Source organism: Sceloporus occidentalis, unplaced genomic scaffold (assembly GCF_023333645.1).
Source record: "Sceloporus occidentalis isolate IW3139 unplaced genomic scaffold, rSceOcc1.0.p SCAF_36, whole genome shotgun sequence".
In the NCBI taxonomy this organism is placed as follows: domain Eukaryota; kingdom Metazoa; phylum Chordata; class Lepidosauria; order Squamata; family Phrynosomatidae; genus Sceloporus; species Sceloporus occidentalis.
Window position 1 is genome coordinate 2649183 of NW_028317016.1, and position 26952 is coordinate 2676134.

The window sequence follows — 26952 nt, forward strand, 5'->3', positions numbered from 1 at the left end:
CAGCATTTACCACTAACTGGCTTAAAAGAATGGCTGCTGGCTGACATGTGACACTACTAGCTTCAAACTAGATACAACAGGGGAAGGTTTGAGGCTCCATTTCTGAGAATATGTTATAAAAGTGCCACTACATTTTAATTAAATTTTTCATCCAAGGCGTAAGTTTTTAGAAAGTTCAAGTATAACAATCCATTTGGAATTCTAAGAAAGTAGCTTCACTTTCACTAGAGCTGCATGCTTGCAAATAGTGATTATCAGCTTTCATTCAGATTGATATAGAGGCTAGGATGTCAGGCTGTAAGGTTTGATTCACTGATTCACTGATACTTGGAGAAAAATCTGTGCACGGCCCTCTAACATGCTATGTGTACAATCATGGCCAAAAGCAAGGATATTGCTGCTAGTTATATTGCACCTAAATCAACCATTAAGAATGCATCAGGGTGCCCAAGAAACTCCAGCAAGTGCCACGACCATCTCCTAAAGTTGATTCAGCTGTGGGATCACCCCCCCCAGTGCAGAGCTTGCTCATGAATGGCAGCAGGCAGGTGTGAGTGCATCTGCATCCACAGTGAGGCGAAGACTTTTGGAGGATGGCCTGGTGTCAAGAAGGGCAGCAAAGAAGCCAATACTCTTCAGGAAAAACATCAGGAACATACTGATATTCTGCAAAAGGTACAGGGATTAGACTGCTGAGGAATGAGGTAAAGCTATTTTCTCTTGTAAATCCCCTTTCTGATCGGGTATCCTGAAAAAAAGCTTATCCGGAGAAGACAAGGTGAGCGCTACCAACAGTCCTGTGTCATGCCAATAGTAAAGCATCTTGAGACCATTCATGTGTGGGCTCACTCACAAGAACACAGCCATTAATAAAGAATGGTGCCAACACATCCTTCAAGAGAAACTTCTCCCAGCCATCCAAGAACAGCTTGCTGATATACAATGCCTTTTCCAGCATGACAGAGCACATTGTCATAAGGCAAAAGTGATAACTAAGTGGCTCGGGAAACATAACATCAAAATTGTGGGTCCATGGCCAGGAAACTTCCCAGACCTTAATCCCATTTAGAACTTGTGGTCAATCCTCAAGAGGCGGGAGTACAAAAAAGAACCTACAAATTATAACAAACTCCAAGCATTGATTATGCAAGATTGAGGTACCATCAGTCAGGATGTTCCCCAGAAGTTAATCGAGAGCATGTCAGGGCAGATTGCAGAGGTCTTGAAAAAGAAGGGTCAACACTGCAAATATTGACTCTTTGCATTAACTCAGTGTAAAAACCTTTGTATTGCTTGTAATTATACTTCAATACACCATAGTAACGTCTGACAAAAATATCTAAGAACACCGAGGCACCAAAGTTTGTGAAGACCACTGCAGATCACTTCGAAGTCAGTGGTACCAGTGATTGTGTACTACCAGTATGACAATATCTTGGAACTTCCTAAGGTTATACTGACTTCAGCTGCCCCTTTTCTAGGGTTATGGATGTAATCAAAGACATGGCTTGTACTTTTCTGGGTGGTCCTAGCCCAAGCTAGACTGGAAGTGGGCAGAGAGTAGGTAGGAGCAGAGTGAACATTTTGACCAAACTCCACTGATCGAAAGCTATTACCTCAGTCCCTCAGTGGAACATCTGGAGATTCTAATGTCAAATCTAAGGTATTGTTCCACAGTATATTTATCTAAATGGTAAGTCTAAGGTATATTTATGATGTACTGTCCAGGTTGGCTCAGTCAGTCCTAGTGCAGAGATATGAAATAAAACACGGAAGCACATATTACATAATTTATTTTCTCTAGATTTCCAGAAATTATAGGCCATCATCAAAGATATTTGAAGAAACAACAAGATGGGGATGAAGCTTTGAGGTCACAAACATCATGGGGACCTCCACTTGCTAGCCATTCAACTGGTATAGTAACACACTTCTAAAAAAGAAGAAGTTTCAGCAAAATAGTATTGGACTTTCTTTTCCAAAAGAGAACTGAAAAATGTTCCCCTAATCCTGTTTTTTTTAAACCAGTTTAATTTTTTTAATCAGTTTAAATTGCCAAAAAATGTCAAAATATGACATTTAAATTAACAACTCATCAATACAGTTCTTATATATGTAGTATATATAAATATATGTGTGTGCACTGTATGTATGTGATTAATTTTAAGATTAAGTGGATGTTAGTTTTTCAATACTTTTTGCTAATTAAATTTTTGGTTGTTAGAAGCTGTGTTGCAGTTGCAAAGGACAAGCTTGGTGTCAATGTTTACCCCCTTCAGGTTTTCTAACAGGAACAACTCTTCTGGTTTATTTTGAGACACTATATTAAAGCTGCTTAGCTTAGACTGTATTGCAATTATTTTTTTGCATGCTAAGCAAATATCTTCCAAACTAAGTCTCCTGTAAAAACCTAGTCTGTTGTTTGTAGATGACACACCAATTCCATGCTTTTCATTTGCTCTTCCTTTACTCTTACAGTGTCGGACAGTTGTGCAGCTCATGCCTCTCATCTGGATCAAAGGGTCTACATGGTAGATGTTAAGTAGAATCACAAAGTCATCACACTCCTAGATATATTTTCTCTGGTTGGTGAAAGATATGTTGATGAAAACTCCATTTATGTTTGACTTTGGTGATAGCAAAATCAATCCGGATGAAATTTTCATTTTCATTTTTATAATTTGTTTTGCCAGATGTTTCCCAGGGCATTTTTGCATTTGATTCGGAAACAACATTCAGGGAGTGTTCCCAAAGGGGAGGACCGTGACACCTTCAAGACTCACCTTTCACCTACATCAGATATATCAGGATAAAGAAAGAAATCTACACTCAGTTTTGCAGTGCAAGACCCACCGCTACTAGCAACAGAGGCACTTCACCAGTGGATATACAGATTCAGCTGCATGCTGTGGGACTCATTTGTTTTCAAAAATTGGACCAGTTTATTTAACACCTTAATGACAAGACTGTTTCTTACTCGTAGTACACTTTGAGACAAAGGCTGTTTTAACATTTTTCCAGAGTTGCTGTTTAGCTGTAATTTTCTTCTTTCTCATTTTGTGCTCCCGTACACATTATATATTGTTTTTTTCCGGGACAAGCAGGGCTTTCTTTAGATACTATTATTTTTATCATATCATCTAATTTACTATAAAAATTATAAAATATGGTGATTTTTTACTCATCTGCAAAAACTAATGAAAAAACCTGCTAAATAGATTCTACTATTTGACTCCATACATGTACAGGCTTTGTCGTGAAGGGGTTAACGGATCCCTCAGAGTAAGTATTTGGGAAATCTTTGAAGCCGCCCAATGCAATTTACCCCATCAAACCATATATTTTTGAAAACTAGACACCCCAGGGTATTTCAAATGCTGGTATTTTAACCATTTTTTTCCACACACATTGTACTTCAGGTGTGAATTTACTACTCCTTGTAGATGTCACTGTCAAAAAACACCCCGATATGTGTTAAGTAACATCTCCTGAGTGCATGGGTTTGTCTCGCTGTTTGGGGGCAAAGGGACCACATTTGGGGCATGCACATTTTTTGACATTTGGTGGCATGGGTTTGTTGGGTTATTTGGTAGGTAAAAGGTGTGCATTTTTTGGCATTTGGACATCTGGTCAGTCTGTGCCCATGTCCCATATTTGGGACATCTTTAAAGCTGGCCAAATCAATTTACCCCCATCAAATCATATTTGCCAAAATGCCAATATTTTAACTTTTTCCATGCAACAAGTTTTTGAAGATATAGCGCTAATTGTGAACCTGCTAAATCTGTGAACTCATTGATCTGACAGTTGGCGCCGCCATCTTGTGAATGGCGACAACGCCATTCACTAATGGCACTTGTGGTTGCTGTTCGGAGCAATCACAAGGCGATCGGGGTAGGGAGTTGTGTTACTGACATGCCTTGATATTGTGGCATGTCAGCAACACCAATTATGCTTAGAAAGTGATTGGTGATCGCTTTCTTAGCTCTGTTTTAGCCATTTTTGTCAGGGGAGGGCTTTTCCCCCATCCTTCCGTGGATCCTGCAAAGTGGCGGATCGCGGCGCAAAAAGCGGCAATGCAGGTACTTAACAGTAGCCCGTACATGCCCGTACATAATCAACTAATATCTACTTAGTAACAGAACATAATTTAATATACAACTAATACACACTGAGTGCAAGAACAGTAAAATGCCTAATTTTGTCATATGTGTGTTGACCAAAAACTAGAGGTTTTGCCCTGGTACAGATTCTACAATGAAGACCACAGTTTACTACATCATTGTATTCTGCCCATACCAATCTTGACCTGTTCATAGTTTATAGATATATCCTGGTCCCTGGCAAATTGCTGATTATGTTTCTAGAGGCTTAAGAGCCTTGGATCAACAGTCTAATGGGTTCAATCACATAGATTAGGGACTGGATGTCTTCACCTGGGGTTTATACAAATACCTAGCCTGGTCTTCTAGCTCCATATTAGAAGGAATCTGGATACTAACTATTCATGTAGACATGCATCTAATTTTTTAAGAATGTAAAAAAATACATGACACAGAAATCATTCATCTTTATATGTAGCGATGCCCACTATGACCGATTCTGTCTAAAAACCCAGAGTTAGTTATGTTTCATATGAAGAACAGCAATGAACAGGACACCTGATTATAGTAGTTGTCAACTTTGTTTCAGTCAGTAGTACTGATTGCTTTTTTCGGGAAAGCAACTGAATTTGCTGCCATCATACATTATGGCGTTCAATGGTTTAATGTTATATATGTACTGATATTGTTGACTTTGTGAGAGCATAAATAACTGTCAAAATGTAGCTGCTGGTGAAAACAATTACATTAAGAAAGTCTCTTGGGTAGATAGGACCTTTAAACGTTCTGCTCACAGAGAGGTCTGTAGCACATTGCACTGCAGTTTCCCTGTAGCATTGTCAGGATTCACCCTTTTATAAAAGATTTTGATTTTAACGTATATACTAAGTGGTTGCCTTACAAGCAAATTGAGTAAGTGGGTTAAACACAAAAACTTGCTAAGTACATCGTATTTCCCGCTGAACAAAAAACCCATAACTCACAAATATGAAACTGTTAATGTTCACACAATTTGTTTTTATTGTTATGTTTTCAGGTTGCCTGGATCCTTTGGGCAAACATATCATAGAAACGGAGAGAAGTAATAAAAAAAGAGTACATAAAAATAGAGTTAAAGGTCACTAAATGACTCCGGGGCAATGCAGCAAAGGAACATGTAGTTTTGTCATATCGGTCTCTAGATTTCTGCTGTACAGAGAACTTTTTTTCAGTGCGGTGAAGCGTGAACAAAAAAGATTTTTTTTAATTTAGTTTTGGTTTTATTTCTTAAAAGTTTGGACTATATGTGAAATGGTAAAAAAAACAAACCTTTTTTTATATGTGATAATCTATAAAAAGGACAATATAAGTATACATGGCTGTATAGGAAATAAGAAGGTCTGAATACTTCTGACAGGCAGGACTATATTAAAATTGCGTGACCGCTATACAATATTATTTTTTTGAGCTAAAAAACATCTTACAATATTTTAAGTGCTCACGAAGATGTCATTATGGTTTATAGCTTTTCTCTTCAGTGATATAATTTACACGCAGATATGAGATATTGTACACTTCAGAAGCATTTTGAGTACACAGTAATGTCAGTCTGCTGTTCACTTACTGGTCACCAGCTGTTTCAGGGATTCAAATCCCACAGGGCTTATTTCTGAGTAACAAGTGATAAGTAAGAGAACGCCAGAACAACATAAAATTCAGTATTACGTGAGTAAATATGATACTTAATGTATTGCTTATATCAACAAGAACACGTTTGTCGTGACAACTGCCATGAAATACGCTTACTCCCCAGAAACCTCTTTTTGCGCATGAGTAAAACATTAAATATATAGAATTTTTTTTTAATATTTACTAACATATGTCAATATCTGTTGGGAAAATCCATTAAGCGTAGATGTAGGATACTACGCCCAAACCAAACTTGAGCTTATGTTGATTCTAATAATGAGTTTAATTTATAAATGCTTTTTTGAATTTGTAATGAATTTCATATCAAAATCAGAGAAGAGTAAATATGAAGAGAAAATAAAAGGTCCCTAGTCATGTAACTGGTCAGGGATGTCTTATCATGGTACTGGGAAACAAAGATGCATTTCCTGTTGTCTTTGTGGGAAATGCAAATATATAGGGAATTCCAGTTCAAAGATAAGAATAATTAGTGTTACTACTAGGGGGCCTGGTGCGACCCTGTTATTTCGTTCTTGTATGCTTGTACCGGTTCAAAATAGTTAAAGAAGGGCCCTTCCGACCTGGAGCGGTGTTGGCTCTTATCAAAAAACCTAAATGATGCAAAATGTTACTTTATTAAAGATTTATTTCTAGGGGAGTACTGAACATTCAAAATGTCTGGAATTTAATATCTAAAGTTGCTAAAAAAGAGATAAATATATATAGTCTCATTAGCCAGAGAAAAAGGCGTTGTTAGTTGAAGTTGGTACCTTTGATTGGGAAAAATATGTAAAGTTACATAAGGTTTTGGGACCTCAGAAGTCCCTTCTTTACATGGAATCTGAAATTTCTGTGTTGGCCCTATAAAAGGTATCAATTTTAACTATAGTCAGAGGTTTCAACAGATGACCTAACTAGCCAAAACATATGGTAATGCTGCAGAAACCCATACCACTTTGGCTTAATGTCAACATCACTGAACGAACAGCTAGTGGGAAACTCTCTGCCAATTAAGACGTAGCAAATTATATTTTTTCCCAGGAGGAGGGTTTATTGCCAAGGCCAACAAATTAAGTCTACTAATTAGTGTACTTCTAAGCCTTTCTTTATTTCACTTGATTGTTTCCCTTTGTTTATACAAACTTTATTCCTGTCTATAATTTTAGACCTCAAAATTTCTTAAGATTGCATCTGTGTTATTGCTCCTGATAACGTTTTTTTGCCTTTTTAACCTTTTAACTGACCTTCAGGTTAATTGGGTAGAACTAGAAATAGGGTGTGACGTCTATACATACATTTGTAACCCATAGAGTTTTTTCTAATATGGTTACTTGCGACCATGGTAACTGATCACAAAAAAGTAAAAGAGATCTATCGTGATACTGGGATCTATCAGCTGACTGACTGGTCAGTCTCCGGTAGTGGCGAGCACAGCCATGGGCAAAGCTCTCTCCATCAACGTTCCCTCAATTCTTGCATGCTGACTGAGCATCTCATTATGCTCAGATGCAGGCAGCGTGTGAAGCATACGACATTTTACTTGGGTATTGTATGAATACCTCTTTTAATGACAACTGATGGTAGACTTGTGCAAATGACCCAAAACCAATTTTTTTTTTTCCGGAGGCTCCATTATTTTGTGGAAGTTCACCGGGAGGCCATGTCCACGGAGAATCCGTTGACTCCAACACTCTTCATCTGGGACTTGATTGTGTTCCAGTTGCTTATTAACGTGAGATCTCGCCCGTGCCCACAAGAAGAGAATTATGCACCTTTACCACCCAGCTCACCTCAAATGAACCTGGACATTTTCAACATTAAGGCCTCTTGGTTAATGTAAGTCTATTCTCTTTATTGTATTATTGTTAGGGTACTTACAGTTCAAAAGTGAAGCCCAGGTGCTGGGATTGAACACACTTGTTTAAATGTGGTACACCAGAAAATGGAGATGAGACCGACCTTACTACGTGCAGCCACAAGCACTGAGAATAATAAGAGTCTCTGTAGGTGATGTTCAGGACATCCAAAGTACCACAAATAATCCAGAAGGTCAGGAAGTCGGAGGGAGACGTAATCCAAAAACACAATCCAAATCATTGAGCCATAGATGAAAAGGGTCAAACTAACAAGCCAGGTCATGAAGCCAGAGATAAGCGGAGTCCAGGAGCAAACCAAGTCAGGGTACCAGTCCAAAGCAATCCGAATCAGCAACCAAGAACACAGAAACAGGAAGCACAATATATCTGAGCACTGGAGGAGAGGAAGAGGCAGGCTTATAGAGGCAGCAGTAAGCCTCATAAAGTGGGGATCCAATACAGCCACGTCTGTGTTGTCATGGCAACGAGGCTTGACCTTGAATTTGGTTCCTGATTCTGTTCAATACTGATATTTGGCTTCCTGGTCCGCTGATCTTCTATTCCGATTATACTCCACAGTGTGGTTCCTGACGTTACCCTTTGTTGCTGACCTGCTTCCCAGTTTTCTAGAAGCCTCTCCTGTCAAATCTCTGCTCCTGGTATCGTATCCTTTTTAGATAACTGTAAATAAACATGTTTTCTTTATTTACCAGTTTAAAGTTCTTTTCAGGTGAATAAGTAAAATGTGGAGGAAGAAAAAAAATCTGGATTTTGACATAGTACAGCGTACATCTGATGATAGTTTTCACAATGGCCACTGTTTTGACAGAGGTTCTACTTTTTTGAAGATATTTTAACTTAATGGACTAAACCCGTAGCTTAATAAATTGGCTCTTTGGTGTAGGGTTATGACCCAGTTCTTTTCAGTTTGGAATGTGAGATTACAATCTCATTAAGCAGATAGAGACAGTCAGCAATTAGTCTGCTGTTAGGATGACTGCATGCGATGAGAAGGAATTGAGATTTTAGAAAGAAATGAATGGATCAATCAATATGACCTTTTTCTAAACTTGACTTTTAATGTTCAGACATGAAAGAGATACTGTATTTAACATAAATAAGAATATCTCTTAACCCTTTGAATAGTAACTTACTGTAATTGGGACACACTTTTTCACTGATCTAGTTATCCAGGCACTAATATCGTACTCCCTTGATTTGATATCACAGTTACACAGGTTCCTGACTATACCTGGGAATTGTTAGGGGTTGATTATGGCTGTTAATGGTTCATACTCTGATGTTTGGAATCCCAGGGCTAACTTCAGACAAGGTGGAGCCCATTACTTTATAATTTACTCTGATGATGAAATGCAATCATTCCAGTTGGTGCTTTTGCCTTTAGTATATAACAGTTGTAATACCTGCTTGACTACAGGTAAGACTCATATCTGACAATGTATGTGTTTTACAAGGACAAATACATTTGGTTGCCACAATTAGTGAGTCACTGCAAGGATGAAACTAAGCGAGCTTTGCTAAACTCAGAAGAATCCATTGATTTTTCAGAGTTTAATGGAAAATTGCCAACAACAGCAAGTATATGATCTTGGAAGTAACTTGAAAGGTTGTGGCCTTGAGTGCAGCTATGCCACAACCAAGATGGCTTTGATTATCTTGACTATTTGTATTTGGTGCCCAATTTAAAATCTGGCACCTTTTCTCCCTCTACCCATATATAAATCATCAGAGGACCAGTGCACCTTGCCTTTTGATGCATTCCTGTGTTCATATATTAGGATTTCTTGGCTCCCTGACCTTGGTTTGTTACCCGACTATTCTAAACTCTGGCTCCTTGATCAAGGCTTTTTACCCAAATACTCTGAACTCCGGCTTTCTGACCTCGGCTTTTTGTATTGTTTTCCTGAACACCAGGGGTGGTGTGGGGGGTCGTGTCAAGACCCCATTCCTGCGACCCAGAGGATTTGGGTGTTGACCTGTAGAAGTGGTGCTTCCCAGGTATGGTTACAACATTAATGTTAAAAAAAAACATTTGTAAACATTAAAGGCAATATTTATTATATGGAATTTAAAGCAATTTGAAAGACAAAAAATAATTATGTACCAGAATTCCTTAAGTCAAATGTTTCTGTGCAAAGTGAAAACACAATATATATAGCAACCAAATCACGAGAAGTACAAAACATATACATAGCATAACGCAAAAAAACTTTTTGGCATGTAAAACAAGCTCCTTATGTCAACAGAAAACAGTGTTGAATGAATGAACTATATATTTTTTTCCCTTGCGGCACTTGAAACTTTATCTTACTACTAGAAAATGTTTCAAAATGGGTGATGGGAATATCTGCTCCCAGGAGACCTAAAGGAGGAGTATTTTCTGATTCCAACTCAACAAGCCTCAGTGATCTTTCATTTTCCAGTTTGTTAAACTTCTTCATTCACCAGGAGACAGGCTGACAGTACAGTGCCAGAACCACCCTATCCAAATAGAATCTCGCAGAGCTGAGCAGTGAAGTCTTATCGCCCGCGACACACTTACCATTTCACAGAGCAAAAAAGCGAGGGGCAGGGTGGGTGTACAGCTATGAGAGGAGGGTTGCCTGAGGGTAATGAGAAGGAGAATTGAGTGGAGTTTAAGCCTCCTACATACATTAATGCCATTTTCTCCTCTGTAACCCCTAAAATGATCTGACAGTAGCAAAAGTTCAGATTAGAAAGAGGAAATAAGGATAAAGATTTAGAACAAGTGAAAATATGGGTGAGGCTTCAGAGATGTAACGGTTGGAAGAAAGCAACATCAAGAAAATATAACAGTCAAATATTATTTCATGATAAGTTTCTAAAGGGCTGGGGAGATGCAAACATCATTGGTTTCCAGTATAATCTCTTGAATGGGTTAATGTGGCCTTATGAATAAACAAAATATGTATATGTTGTAATCTCCTGTGTTTAAAGCAGGTCAAATGTTTAATTCCAGAGCCCATGTATTCCCAGGGGACTAAAGTTTTTACACCTGAGATTGGAAGGATGGAGGACTGTTTTTCATGATATAAAGACTGATATTAGATTCAGTTTAGCCATATCCTTTCATATACATGTTTAAATTTCCTCACTGCAATAGCCTTTACCATTTCTGCTGGAAGGCACTTCTACTTATTACCACACGTTCATGAATGGATAGAATAGGGAAGAAGGCATGCTGTGATAAAGGAAAGGCTGAGTGTTGGTGGTGCTTGAGGAACTTGTTGGGGGCCCACAAGCAAATGCTTAAAAGGGGGTCCATTAACATTAAAAGCAACCATGTCTGTGTGAATTAATGAATTTACACTTAAAGGGACTATATCATCTGAGTAGTCTGCAATCACAGAGTATATGATGAGTAAACAATGATACTGGTATTGAAATGCAGTTCAGATTTATAATGCATTGTAATTATTGTTATTATCATTATTATTATTACTATTATTATTATTTATTATCCGTAGCGCTGTACAATAGGTAGACAGGACATAACAAGTAGTATGTAAGATAACAGTTTGACTTACAGAGACAACAGGTAAGGAGGGCCCTGCTCAAACGAGCTTACAATCTAGAGGGATTTACGGTGTATTACTCAATAGGTAAAATGTAAAAAAGACATTGTAATACTAGTGTAAGTATTGCAGAGTAGGGACTAGGAGATGTGAGCTAAAGGAATATGGGGAGTGTTGATGTGCAATATTATAAGCGTCCTTAAAGAAGTGGGTTTTGAGGAATTTTTTTAAGGACCAAAGGCAAGGGGAGAGACGGATAGGCTGGGGGAGGGCATTCCAGGGCAGGGCAGCCCTAGAGAAATATCGTAAATGCACATGAGAGCTAGAAGGAGATCATTGGAAACGGAGGAAAATAATCGTCTGCGGGGGCCAGGCTGCTTACTGGTGCCCATCTTTTGAAGCAATGTGATGGGATTGGGAGTACATCATCACTTAAAAAAAGTCATCATACACGGGATGCCTGAAGACACAATTTAGTATCTATTTATAATAAAATATGCAGATTGAAACAGAATAAATAACACAAAAGCTTTACTTTTCCTCTCACTGATTTCTGGGCCTAAAAAGTTTTGTCCTCTGAAGTGATTACAAATTTAGGAGGGCATTTTATCTCTGGATAAGTAAAAATTTAATTTGTTCAATTTATTCCTACAGAAAGTAAAGTCCCAGAAAACAGACAACCAAATACACACCAGGACAGGCTATGCCATACCGACACTGACTTTAAAGTGGCCATTTTTAAGTGTCTTACCGTGTTTCCAAATTCCAGCATGTACAGGCTGGAATCTGGGTATGATAGGAGTGTGATTGCTGTCAACAATCATATATATATATATATATATATATATATATATATATATATATATATATATATATTAACCGCTTCAGTCCCCTACGGACGTACCGGTACGTCTAAAAAACATATTCCTTTGGTTTTAATGTATTTTGTGTATTGATGCCCCCAGCCACCCACCCCCCTTTGTGTATTGATTAATGTGATGCCCTGTTGTGTACTTACACCCTGTTGTGTACTTATACCCCTTAGCCACCCCCATTTTTGTATTTATTTATTGTCCTAAAGCAGACTCCCTTTTGACTATGGGTCCCCTTCCACCTATCACACAAACTATTTTTTTTAAATACTTACTTTTTGCTGGCTTCTTCTCCTGTAGACTGCTCTCCTCAGACATGTTCTTCTCCCTGTAACGAGGAACTGTTTTGTGCGAGCCAACCCCCTTAAGCGGCATGTCGCCTCTTCACAGGGCCGGGACGAAAAGCCTCACTGAGACACTTGGCTGCATGGTGCAGGCACGCCCGGGCTTAATGATTTTAAAGTGGCCATTTTTAAGTGGAATCTGGGTATGATAGAATTGTGATTGCTGTCAACAATCATATATATATTAACCCCTTCAGTCCCTTATGGACTTACCGGTATGTCCTGCTCTTCTTGCATCACCGGCTTTCTGCTGTCCGATCTGATGTAACCGGAAAGCCGGAACATCTTTAAAAGCCTATCGCGCGACCGGGCAGTTTAAAAAGCCCGATCGTGCAATCGGGCATTCCCTTCCGGGTTGCGTCACTGCTGATGTCACCAGGAAGTTCATCGGAGGACAGGATATCCCCACAGACTTGCATAGAGATCACAGTGTGATCGGTGCAGGGGGATCGCGGGGAGGAGAGTGAGAAACCATGTGACTTCTGCAAAGTTGGGGCATTCGCCTATTAACAAGGTCAAAGCAAAAGACTCCTGCTGGACTTATATTAGAAATAAGCTTGAAAGGAAGAGGTTAAAATGTATAAAGGTATAGATTACACTTTAATAAGTATTTACTGGCTCTATTCATCCTGGCCAATTATAAGCATAATGACTATTTTGACTAGGTTAAGAAAATGTAATCTCTCGAACAAAGTGAAATTGATAAATTGGACTGAAACATCATTTGTTTTAACATTTAGCTAGGAAAATCAATTATTATTTCAGCATAAATGCTTATGTCTTCCGAACCATTACTTCAAATGCATTGATCGCCTTCCAATTGTCAGAGCTGTCTATTGAAATTCCTCTAATATAAAAACAATCTTTAACAATACTTATGTATTAATCCCATAGCATTCATTTTACATTACATTATTACTTTTATGGAGGTGTATTTTGGAAACACTGGAAAAATAATATGCCTGCGGTTTAGCATGGGTTATTATAACAACAAGAATTTATGAAACTATGAACCCATTTGTTACATGAGTTTATGTGAGAATTAAGACAGGTGTCCAAGAGAGGGGTCTTAACCTGTTAAAGTTATGTTATAAGGATGCTAATTTTGCAATTTAATTTATGTCACCTTTGTCATTGTTATGTCATCTTGTACCAGAAACTCTGGCATCACTTTAGAATAACAGAATTCTAATCACTCCCTTACTGTTGCTTAGCCTATGCCCAGGTTGTATGTGTTTAAAAAGCCTGGAAAATCCCAATAAAACAGTTCACCCCTTGGAAGATGTATCCTATATTCTTTCTTAAGTACCGATAAGGTTAGTACTGTCGCTCTGCATTTCAACACTATCCTAAAGTGGTTCTACCTGTAGGTCAGCCCCACAAAGGCATACTGCTCTTCTTGCCTGTTGCGATCCTGCAAGATTTACTTTGGGACGCTTACCCCTGGGACTGAAGGCATCTTTATACCTGGTTTCCCTGGAGTCTTATTTCATGCCATGTTATTTAAAGGGCAGCTGTTATCATAAACATTTAATTACGCTAACTGTGGGAATTTCATTAAGGCATGCACGGGTTAATGGAATGGTTTCTGATAGGTCCATGGTATAAATAAAATAAAGTTACTGGCACGTCATATGAAACGTTTGTAATGAGTACTTATTTCAGAAAGTTATATGTTGGAGGTAGTTAGAGCAAAGAAATCAAGCACTAGAGGTACTTATAAAAAGGTTTAGATCTACAAATACACACTACCATAGAATGATTAAAATATTATGGATTGGTATTATCTTATATTTCAATTTATCTAGGCCTTTGATCAAAAATACATAATTATATCGTGCACATACCCCAAGAACAAATGTGCAATTTCAAGCTGGCCATTTACTGGTTTTTTTTTAAGAATGTTTGAGTACATCTGAAGTGAGACTCAATAGGAGTGCAGTATATGTGTGTTTGTGTGTGCCTACAGCTCTGTATAGGACAGTTTAAAGTTATCAGAACTAGAGATCCACAGCTGCTTCCACTCAGCCCTCCACCCTCGGTGGCTTATATGCCGAGTATTCTACTTATAACCTGCACAGATGGTTCAAGATTTTAGAAAGAAGCGTGCTCTAAAGAAAATATTAACTTCTTGGCTGCTTGTACTTTTTAGGCTCAGATGATAACAGTAGCATACTGTATATTCCTCTGGAATTAAGGATATGGTAGCACAGTTTTAAACCTCTATGCCTGGGGGGCGTATGGAACGGCACACTGATCATAGTAGTAAGAACCCCATTCACATGCAGCAAAAACACCCCTACACATGTATAACACATACAAGGTCTATGCAGACATGAAAGATTGATTACGGCCTTCTTAAACCTCTTGGCTAAGGAGTAAATGAATCAATACATAGATTATTGGTGTTTAATAACCGGTTGTGTACTCATGATAAAATGTATACGTATTATTACTTGGTTTGTACAGCTGTACTTGGTTTCCTTGCCAAAAAGTTAATATAGGGCAAAAGTGGCAAGGCTAATTAAAATGTGCTGTTATACAGGTATATCTATCAAAACCACTGGGCAACTACTTAGTAGACTATGGGTTAAACTGTGATAATCAGAACAGTGGGTCTGATGCGCTCAAAGGGTCCCCCCCCCAGATTTTAGTCATCACTCCACTTCTCTTCAAACCTCTCTCTAAATTTATAGCACAGGTATGAAAGTCTCTCTGGGACTGGTTATCCTTGATATCTGAAGGAATAATTACATTCTTCTATAATGATGTTTTATGTTCCTCTTTTTCAGATTTAATTTAATCATGAATGGAGCAAGGCAAGTAGCGTGGGAATCTGGGTGAAATGCCAATATTGTTCAGGAAATTTCAAGCTTTTGTAGGGGAGGTGTGCAGAAATTGCAGTGAATTCAGTGAAAGAATGTTCAGTATCCCAAAGGACAACCTTTGGCACAGTAGTAGCCCCTATTAATAAATGGATTACATATGTGTTTATACAAGTAAACAAACATTGTTGCCCAACTATTTCTGTACTGACCATTTAGATCAGAAAACCTTGAAAAATTATATACACAGACAGTTTATTTCATGATATAATCAGCACAGAGGTAAACTGGCAGTCCATACACATATTAAGGAAATTATTTGGATCACCAACTGTAAAAGCTTAATCCAGGGAATATGTTTTAAAGATATTATATGATGGATGAATGTGTGATCTGTGAGCAACAGTCGATAGCATAGGGTTGCATTTTGATTTTATGCTGCTTCAAACAGAATCAGGACCATGGCCAGCTACTATAGCTGTATACTCAAAAGAACAGCTTTCTAGACTTCTTACCTATGTAGAAAAAGGCATCTCTAGGGGTTGATGTGTGAGGGATAATCTGCAGACAGATACAGTATGTATGAGTGGACATGTGTGTATATATGAATATAATAAGGGGGATTGTATGTATGTGCAACCAGAGAAACATGGCTATGACCATATGAACATGGCTGTGGCTAGTTAGGCAACCAGGAGATCAGGTTTGTGTCCACATCTCGGGACAGAAAACAATTCTACAAACACCAATGATATATTATATTTTGGAAAACAGTGACTATTAGTCAGACACATTGAGGCATCAGACACAATGCCACAATTAGGTTCAGGACTGGACTGTCCTCTTGCTCTCTCTGCCCTATACACAACAATCATATTAATTCTTTTTTTCTTGAAAGACTTAAAACATACGACTAAATGTCCTAAGGAAAAAAAAAACCCATTAAGACGAAAGCTTTGTATCATCTTTCTGCTTTTAGATGTATCCATCATTCAGGTGTCAACTTTTGCTCACTCACCTATGCATGGTATCTGGGTATATACAATCCCCACTGATTTGAAAGCACATACCAGATACAGTGTGCACATTCTTTTATTTTAGAGTTTTGAGGAAGACTTTTTTGAAGCCAAAGCAAATAAATTATTCCATTTAATTTTGTGTTACATTAATAATGGAGTGAGACGACTTTTGAAGGCCACCAGCTGTTCTTTACACCTCCATTCTTACAGCTCACCAGTGACAAGGTTAGCAGTACTGTTCTGTACACAAGAAAAAACCAGAGATGCACAGTGCAAGAGAAAGATTTCATTTTGCTGGGGCCAGTATACAGTGTGTATTGTGTATATATATATATATATATATAAAAGCAGCTTCTGACCAGACTTTAGTTTTAAGCAGCCCACCTACCACATAAGTGCCTTGTTAATGATCTCCAAGGAGAGTCTCAATGGGTTAAAAGACAGTGCACTCCCACTGATTCAGCTCCATGCTAAGCAGTGCAACCATTTTAGGACACCTTGTACCCCACCTGGGTACTCCCGCCAAGTGGCACTTCCTTCTGCCGAGACTGCTGAGCATCAATGTTGAGTTTTATTGAAAACACAACAGTATTTAAGCAGTACAAGGATTAATGTACATAGAATAGTCACAGCAGACCACATATAGTGGACTCCATAGGACTCTCCTTTGCACACTGCTCATTATTTGCACTCAGCCCAGTAGGGGTTCGCTGTTGTAATTGTGGGGAAGATGGTAAATATGGGCAGTTTGCTGACCTCTGGTTAAAACCTGCTGAATATCAGATCTTGGTGCAAATACTGGCCGTGGAGGTCTGTGTTCTGTAAGTCCTCACCCCATGGAGAGTAACACGCCACACATAAAACTCCCAAAATGCAGGTGCCCCAAATCTGTATCTGAGCTCATCAGTCTTTAGAGTCTCTGGTAATTGGGGCAAGGTGGCACTTTGTGTCGTGAGTGGGGGGGGGGGTAGCCCCAAAGGTCCCCCTGTACTCACTCCCCAAAACAGAGCCCATGGCACAGAGATGGTTAACTTTGATGTAGTGGTGGACTAAGCAATACATGGCCATATAGTCTGACAGAATGCCCATTAATATGCCTCAGATAGATGCTTTTATTATATATATATATATATATATATATATATATATAGTTACCACTTGTTTGTTATTTCTACTTAATTAATGTGTATCCATCACTTTCAATTACGTTAATTACTTTGTTCTTTTCCGCTTCAAACAGCCAGGGCAGTGTGTATTCCCAGGCTGGGTATGATAGACTGAAGCTAAAATTTGAGCATTATTCATGGTCTCCTTTTCTGCATTCTCTGCATTTTACTAGAATCTGTAATCCCCCTGCAAACAAGATTTGATTATTTTTCTTCTGACTGCAAAAAAGCAGATGGGAGAAGGGCTTGCTGTGCATGATTTAAAGGTTGTGTTTACTGCTTGGATGTGACTTAGACCCCTGAGTCTGCACTTGTACAAGCCTAAGAATAACGTCATAATGGTGTCTTTGGCAATTAAATGAATCATAAACTATGGTTTACCGAGTATTTATGAAAGGCAGTGATATCCCTTGTCTGGATATTTCCAATGTGTATACACTGTATATTTAACTTGTGTTTTGTAAATCATATCAGATACAAATTTTGTACACTATTGCAGAATATTTTGTACGTTTAAATATACAATAATAAAATAACTTATAGCGCTAGAGATTAGGTTTAGCCGCAGTTGACCTATCATTCTAAATGGAACACTAATCACACACACACACATTGATATATATATATATATATATATATATATATATATATATATATATATCAATCAGTCATAACATTACAACCACTGACAGGTGAAGTGAATAACACTGATAATCTTGTTATCATGGCAGTGGGTAGGAAATATTAGCCAGCAAGTGAACATTTCCTCCTTAATGCTGATGTGTTAGAAGGATGTGAGTGACTTTGACAAGGGCCAAATTGTGACGACTAGACGACTGGGTCAGAGCATCTCCAAAACTGCAGCTCTTGTGGGAGTGTTCACAGTCTGCAGTGGTCAGTAGCTATCAAAACTGGCCTGGGAAGGAAAAGCAGTGAAGGGCGGCCAAGGCTCATTAATGCACATGGGGTGCGAAGGCTGGCCAGTATAGTCAAATCCAACAGACAAGCTACTGTAGCTCAAATTGCTGGGAAAATTAATGTTTGTTCACATACAAAGGTGTCGGAACACAGAGTACATCGCAGTCTGTTGTGTATGGGGCTACTTATCCACACACCAGTCATGGGTGCCCATGCTGACCCCTGTCCACTGCTGAAAGCACCTACAATGGCCACATGAGCATAGGAACTGGACCATGGACCAATTCAAGGAGGTGGCCTGGTCTGATGAACCACATTTTCTTTTACGTCATGGGATGAGCAGGTGCATGTGTGTCGCTTACCTGGAAAACATATGGCACCAGAATGCGCTATGGGAAGAAGGCAAGCCAGCAGAGGCAGTGTGATGCTTTGGCCAATGTTCTGCTAGGTATTGTTGCAGACCATGTACACTATTTCATGGACACCCGCCCTGTCACAAAGTGAAAATTGTTCAGGAATCGTTTGAGGAACACAACAACGTGTTCAAGGTGTTGAATTGGCCTCTGAAGTTCCCAGATCTCAATCCACTCAAGCATCTGTGGGATGTGCTGGACAAACAAGTCTGATCAATGGAAGCCCCTCCTCGCAAGGATTTACAGGATCTGCCACATCACATCTTCAGAGGTCTAGTGGAGTCTATTCCTCAGGGCTGTTTTGGCGGCAAAAGTGGGAGCTACACAATATTATGCAGGTGGTTATAATGTTATGGCTGACTGGTGTATATATATACACCTGATTATAAGACGACCCCCCAAATCTGAATATTAATTTAGGAAAAAAAGAAAAAGCCTGAATATAAGACGACCCTATAGGAAAAAAGTTTTACCAGTAAATGTTAATTCATCTAAACTATTTTTTTTAAATAAAAGCTGTGATTGAGAAAAATATTTTGGTTTTATTTCCTTCTATTTTCCAACCTGCCCCCCAGTTATGCACATCTGCCCCAGAAATGCCTTATACCCCCTATATGCGACTGTGCCCCATGATATGCCTTTTAACCCTCTAAATGCCACTGTGCCCCATGATATGCCTTTTAACCCTATATGCCACTGTGCTCCATGATATGCCTTTTGACCCCCTATGTGCCACTCTGCCACCAGAAATGCCTTATACCCCTATATGCCACTCTGGCATTTAGAGGGTTAAAAGGCATATTATGGGGAAGAGTGGCATATAGGGAGGTTTAAGGCTTTCAGGAGGCAGAGTGGCGTATAGAGGGTTAAAAAGGCATTTCTGGAGGTAGAGTGGCATTAAGGGAGTTAAAAGGCATTTCACAGAGCACTCTGCCTCCAGAAATGCCTTATGCCTCCCAGTTAACACTTTCCCCCCCAAAACTTACCGGTGCTTGTAGCCGGGGCAGCGTGTCTATCCCATGCACTTACGCTGCAGCCGGAAGGAGGTGTGGCTAGCAGCGGGGGTTGTCTGCGTCCATCGCGCAGACCTTCCCCGACTGTCAGAGATAAGAGTTCCCGGCACCGGTGCGGGGAACTCTGATCTCTGACAGCTGCAGCGAATCGCGTAGACATCTACACGCTGCCCCAGCTACACACCGGGGACTCAGAAGTACCGGTAAGTGGGGGGGAGGGGGAGAGACAGGAGGATCCAGGTCCCCTGCAGCTGCGGGGGATCTGGATCTTAGTCGTCTCATAGTCAGACCTATTTGAGGTCTGATTATAAGACGACCCCGATTATAAGACGAGTGGTATTTTTCAGAGCATTTGCTCTGAAAAAAACCTCGTCTTATAATCGAGCAAATACGGTATATATATATATATATATATATATATATATATATATATATATATATATATATATATATATACAGGGCTGGCCCTACAATGGAGCGGCACACACAGAAGGGGCGGCACTTTGCCGCCCCAAGTGGTTTTTGTTTTGTTTTTTTTTGAAGCGGAGGAGAGAGAGAGGGGCACCGAGTGGTTTTCGCTTACCCACTCGGCGCCCCTCTCTCTCTCTCCTCTGCGGCGAGTTTCCCTGTTGGGTCTCTGTGCCGGCTTGTAATGCAGAGCGCCGGAAGTGACGTGAATTTCCGGCACTCAGCATTACAAGCCGGCACCGTGGCAGCACAGGGAGACTCGCCGCAGGACTGTTTAAGGGTAAGTACCGGTGGGGGGGGGTAGATAATGCCGCCCCCCCCCAGCGTCGGCGGGGGGCGGCATTTTAAACTTCGCCCCAGGCGGCGTTAAGTCTTCGGCCGGCCCTGTATATATATATACAGTATATATAATGCATGGGTGTACTTGTGAAACAGAAGCTGGAAACACATTTGGACAAGCCCCCTCCTCTCCTGTTTTGTGTGATTTACTCTTTGTACTGCTGCCGGACGGAGTGACGTCAGATTGACTGCAGAATGCCTGCTTTCCAGGTTCTTATCCACCAGCCTGGGTGCTGAAAAAAGCGTTTTATGTGAAACACGCTGTGTTTTCACACACTAGTTGTTGTAAGCATATCTTTGTTTTTATATTAAATCTTTTTGTCCGTTTTTACGCTATATGATTTTTTTGCCCTGTGCTTCCTTCTCTATATGAAACATCACGTACCCACATCCGAATGATATTTTAAGAGCAGTTTCTATATGGAAACATTTATTCAGTTTTTCGGCCAGCAATCAACCTGGGTGGTCTAGAGCCGTTTTTCTCACCGATACGCTTTCCGATACGCTTTCAACATTAAACTTCCCTTGTGAGTGGTTTATCCATACATATTTTTTTTATTTATACATGAAAGTATTTTTTACAGTGAGCACTGTTTTTTTTTCTGTATCATTTTTTAGAGAGACTATAAGTCAAAGTCAAAATCTACAAGCAAGAGTTTAAGAACTTATTTCAATCTATGATTACATTTAATTAATTACGTTTTACTTTTACACTAAATGTTATGTATATGTTTTCCCTACATTGCACATATTTGTTTGCGTGTTAATCTGCACATATATTTTTTCACTAATTTACAACGCTATTCTTTTTTTTTTTGTATTTTTAGTGTAAAGTTGGATATTTTTACACACGTAAATCTCTGGAATTGGCTGTGATAAAAGGGAGGTTGTCATATTGTTTTCCATAGTGTCTGACCTACTTATTAGCTGTATTCGTATAATTTGCTGTATATAGAACATAAAGGGTTTTCTGATAATAAAATATCAGTAAATTACTACGCATGCCTTCTACCATTGTTGTAGGAATGTAAAAATCAAACTTATAATATAACTCTGACATCACAGAAAACATGTTATATATAAACTTTTGTAAGATTTTCTTTTTTATCAGGTATATTAATTTTAGAGCAATGGATATTAGATGCATGCGTAGTCACAATAATGATATGCTCGGTTAGAAATCATCTAGAGTAGCTCATTCATCTGATTTATATACCAAGATTGTACCTTAACCTGCCCATGTGTAAAATATTGACAGTCATGTGACTTTTAGAATGCAACTTGTATAATAATACGCAATTTGTATTTTCACAATAGGATTATTCATCCTTTGGAAATGTGTTTCTAAGTGATTGGTATATGCAAATGTTTTGGCTTCAGTAAATATATGAATATGACTTGTGTGGTATAATTAGCATTTTATCCAGTTTGTGCTTTTGTTAATCTACTTCTTAATGTGAAACTTACTGCTAATCATTTACCATCATTTGCTGATTTGAAATATATGTACTTGTGGCACATCCTTTACTGAGACATTCCAGATGTTTCTTTCATGGTTATCAGCCTTTAGACACAAAATATAGACAAACATGTTACTTTTCTTTTCCGGTCTCTCTGCTTTTCACATTTTAGATTCCTTATATAAGGAGCTATCTAATTTTAGAATGTCTTTATGTTTTATCTTCTTAAATTTGTCAGGGTTTGGCAATATCCTGGGCACTAGAATGTTATGATGTATGAAACCGCTATGATTTTGTTGAAAGAAAATAAAGCAGATCCCCTATGGGAAATGAAAACGGTGAGTAGTTCCCGACAAGAGGCAAACCATTATTTATATGTTATTTTTTCCATCTTTTAATTTCTGAGGCTCATTATCACTTTAAATCCACAATAGGACTGCAGAAATCCAGTCTAATTGAATTTCTACATTTGTCAAATATGTTACATGTACCTAGTATTGGCAATATACTCAAGTTGCCAATTTCTGATAACACTAAGAGATTCACCATTTTCCTTTTAACTCTAAAGACATTGTTATTTCATCAATAGATGAAATGTAAATATGAGGACATACTTCACACACAATCCATATAATTGATCGTATGTGAACAATTACATTTTTATTATCACTAGAGATTGCTTCCTGGGATTTGGCCTCTAGTGAACAATGGTCCATCTGTTGGGGCCAACCAGTGCCAAGGGGGGAAATTGTAGCTGCAGATTTGAAGATATTCGGTTCATTTTAAACCCTAGCATACTAGCATATTAAAATTAACATTAATCTGACCATTTACCTATAGGTATACAGATTACGGAAAAAGGAAATCATTAATAGGAGTCCCAAAGCTAAATGTAGCCTCATAGTTAAACAAGTAAAAATACAGCACGCTTAATGTAACAAAGACTTTACAAAAGTGTAAAGACACTAAGTAACTCACTAAAAAAAATATTCCACAAAACCTATTAACAGATCTCTCTGCTATGTAAATAGACATTGATAATGTCCATCCATAAATGGTGTCCTTTGCATCCTAACCATGTACCATCATTGGAGACATTTTATTTCTGATTTAAAGATCTCATCCTACAATTGTAAAGCACCTGTTAATGGTTATTTGACCAAAAAATCTAATAGCCTTTTATTGTGCTGTTATTTCAATTATATGCGTGTCCTATATTTGCTTTGGGTTTAAAAAATCCACAAAATCTCTCTGTCCTTGAGCCTTTTTACATACTTGAAACAGAAAATAATATTAAAATTATAACACACCATATGCCTCTTTAGTTTTTGGTGTGTGGCAAAGCTGTGAAGTTGAACTTTAGTTTACATCATCTTTATTTATGCTACAAAGTGCTATTGTCTGGCTTCCGCTAGAATATGATTTCAGATCTGAATACTTTATCCCAGCTGTCATCAGAACAACTTCATTATACACAATAAGTAATGAGGGTATTTATCTCCACTAAAGCTGTCTCAGGTGAAAGCTAAAATACTGAAGTTTATGCAGAATCTAGTCACTGTGAATGTAACTGTTTTTGTTATAGTAGGTAGTAACTTTTTTCAGCATAAATAACTGATATTATCTTTAATGTTAGTAGTACTTGTTGCATTCATCTCATCATTTTCAAAAAATTCTGTATGACTGTATTCACTGTATGTAGGGAAACATTCTCTGGAATTAGAAGTGGGCAAATCTGACGAGCCAGCGTCAAGCCAGATCCGATCTGCCAAAGCACAGGTACTTCCAGTATCATGGCTCAACAACAGAACTCTGCTTTCCTGATTAGTTCCAGCACAAGCTCCCACTATCCTGATGAGACATGGGGAGGCATTGGACTTGAGCCCATGACAACTTATCCCGTATCACTGCCCATTGTGCTCCTACCTGACCATTGAAGTGAAATAAATTTCACTGTACAAATCAAAATACCAGATTGTAAACCTGTCTTTTCACTAGCCCAGGGGTATCTAATGCAGCCTGCTGGCCCGTCTGAGTACCATGTGGACTTATATATACACCAGTCACAGGTGAGGTGAATAACACTGATAAGCTTGTGGGTGGCAGCAAGTGAACATTTCATCCTTAAAGTTAAAAAGTAGGAAAAATGGGCAAGCGTAAGGATCTGAGCGACTTTGACAAGGGCCAAATTGTGATGGCTAGAAGACTGGTTCAGAGCATCTCCAAAACTGAAGCTCTTATGGGATGTTCCTGGTCTGCAGTGGTCAGTACCTATCAAAAGTAGTCCAAGAAAGGAAGAACGGTGAACCAGCAACAGGCTCATGGGCACATTGATGCACTTGAAGGGGCGAAGGCTGGCCCGTGTGGTCAAATCCAACAGACGAGCTACTGTAGCTCAAATCGCTGAAAAATGTAATGCTGGTTCTGCACATTGCAGTTTGTTGCATAAAGAGCTGCGTAGCCGCAGACAAGTCAAGGTGCCCGTGCTGACCCCTTTCCACTGCCAAAAGTACCTAAAATAGGCATGTGAGCATAAGAACTGAACCACAGAGCAATGGAAGAAGGTTGCCTGGTCTGATGAATCATGTTTTCTTTCACATCACGTGGATTCGTGTTCGTTGCTTACCTGAAAAACACATGGCACTAGGATGCATCCATGAAGGTGCCACCCCACAAATTACAGGACTTAAAAGATCTGCTGCTAACGTTTGGTGTCAGATACCATAGCACACCTTCAGAGGTCTAGTGGAGTCCATGCCTCGACAGGTTAGGGTTGTTTTGGCAGCAAAAGGGGGCCCTACACAATATTAGGCAGGTGGTCATAATGTTATGGTTGATCAATGATCATCTTTTGTTAAAATGTAGTGGGCTTTCCTGAGCGGAAGGATACTGGCCGGGTCCCAGTGACAGAGGCCGTCTCGGACTAGCCCTGACCTTTCCCTGCATTTAAGGGGTTAATACTCTGTGTCTTCACTCCCCACAAACTTGAGGGGACCAGCCCCAACCCTTGCCTGTTGCCCGATCATTCCACTGAAGCAATTGTGCAGCACTAAACCCTTTAGCAAATGCGTCTATAACGCAACAGCTGCAATTTAACGTTAGTGTCTTCTGTCCCCACAAGCTTGTGGAGACCAAATCACAGTCCATGCTTTGAAAGAGTAAAAAAGTCTTCAGCAGCAATGACCCAGAAGACAAATGTGCTCCCAAGTTAATTGCTGTCAGTTAGACTCTGCTGCAGTTAAAAATGCTGCAGAGTCGATCATGAGTAGGCTGATGATGGTCAGATCACTCCCAACCAAACAGCTGTCACAGAGAGAGGAGTCATCCAAGTTAAAGAAACAAAAACATTATGCATACAAACCCAAACATTTTACTTGTTTAAATTATTATTGAAACCTTTTGTGTACCAATATATTTAGGTTCAATGTTAATATCATACACTACTATTAATAACAATAGTTGCTAAGAAAAGTCTACCAAGACTTATTAAGATGAGTTAAAGAACTAATTGAAGATGAAACAATATACTCCAAAGGGATGACATCTTTACAGTCATAGTGAACAAACACAGCAAACCTTATTGTCACGCTACTGAGACCCGATACCGGTAGCCTGATGGCAAGCCAGAGGGATGTCTCTGTGCAACATGAACTCACCCGGCAGTCTTTCCCTACATGGCTCTGTTGGGAAGCAGGGAAGCCTATGATGCTAAACAGGGGATGTATATCTATGATGTGCGGCTAAGGGCCAGACAGGATAGAGGTCCTGTATTACCTTTGTGGCAAATTGATTCCTGAGCGTTATATTTGCTCCATGTACCAACATTGGCTTGGCTGACTTCCTGCTTAGTGTACTGAACCGGTTTTGGGTTGACAATCCTTGGATTGACAATCTTGTGTTCCCTCAACTGGGTATCTACCTGCAATATTACCGGTACTGGGATCTAGCTATAACTACAGTGCTTTGCCACCAATGCTCAGTACTTATTTATACCTGCCTATACCTGAGCCTCCACACTGCTGGGATCATCAAAGTCCATGTTTTCTTATCTTGGGCTCAACCCCTTGGTAGGTGTTTCAAGACGTATTAATATTATTATCTTTTATTTATATAGCACCAACAATTTACGCAGCCCTTAATACCATACATATATTCAAGGGGTATGACAAGACGAGAATTGACAGACTAAGGCAAACCGATACCTTAGGTGGAGAGAGCCCTGCTCTCAAGCTTACAATCTTGAAGGAATGGGGTGACAAACATAAGGCACAGATAAAGTATGAGAGGTAGTGTGGTGGTTGTATCAGTGACAAGGAAGTTCTAGCAGCTAAGATGGTATGCTTCTCTGAAGTCCATTCAGCAATATTAGGATCTAAACTCAGAGATTGCAGTTTATTTATAAGTCTTCTATGTGGGACAGTGTCAAAGGCCTTACTGAAATCCAGATACGCAATGTCTACTGCACCACCTTGATCAATTACTTTAGTCACCCAATCAAAAAAATCAATAAGATTCCTTTTTTCATCACTACAGATGTAAGACTTACTGGCCTGTAGTTGCCCAACTCCTCCCTACTGCCTTTTTTGTCAATGGGTATATTAGAATATAGATAGATAGATAGATAGATAGATAGATAGATAGATAGATATGAATTATTATGGTTTAACTAAAAAAATTATTGAGAGAAAACCAATCTAAACATCTAACAATGTGTGTACTGGATTTATATTTTTGCAAACCTTTAGTTTATATTTTTGCAAACCATAGTATTGTCCATCAATATTTTTCAAGTTCTTTAATTGATTTGATTTGTTTGGGTGTATCTCTTATGTAATTTTTCCATTTATCTGCTCTTTATTAATAGTTACAGGCTTTATGAACTTGCTCATATTGATTCATGGAATGTGTGATGCAAGAATTTAATTAATCAT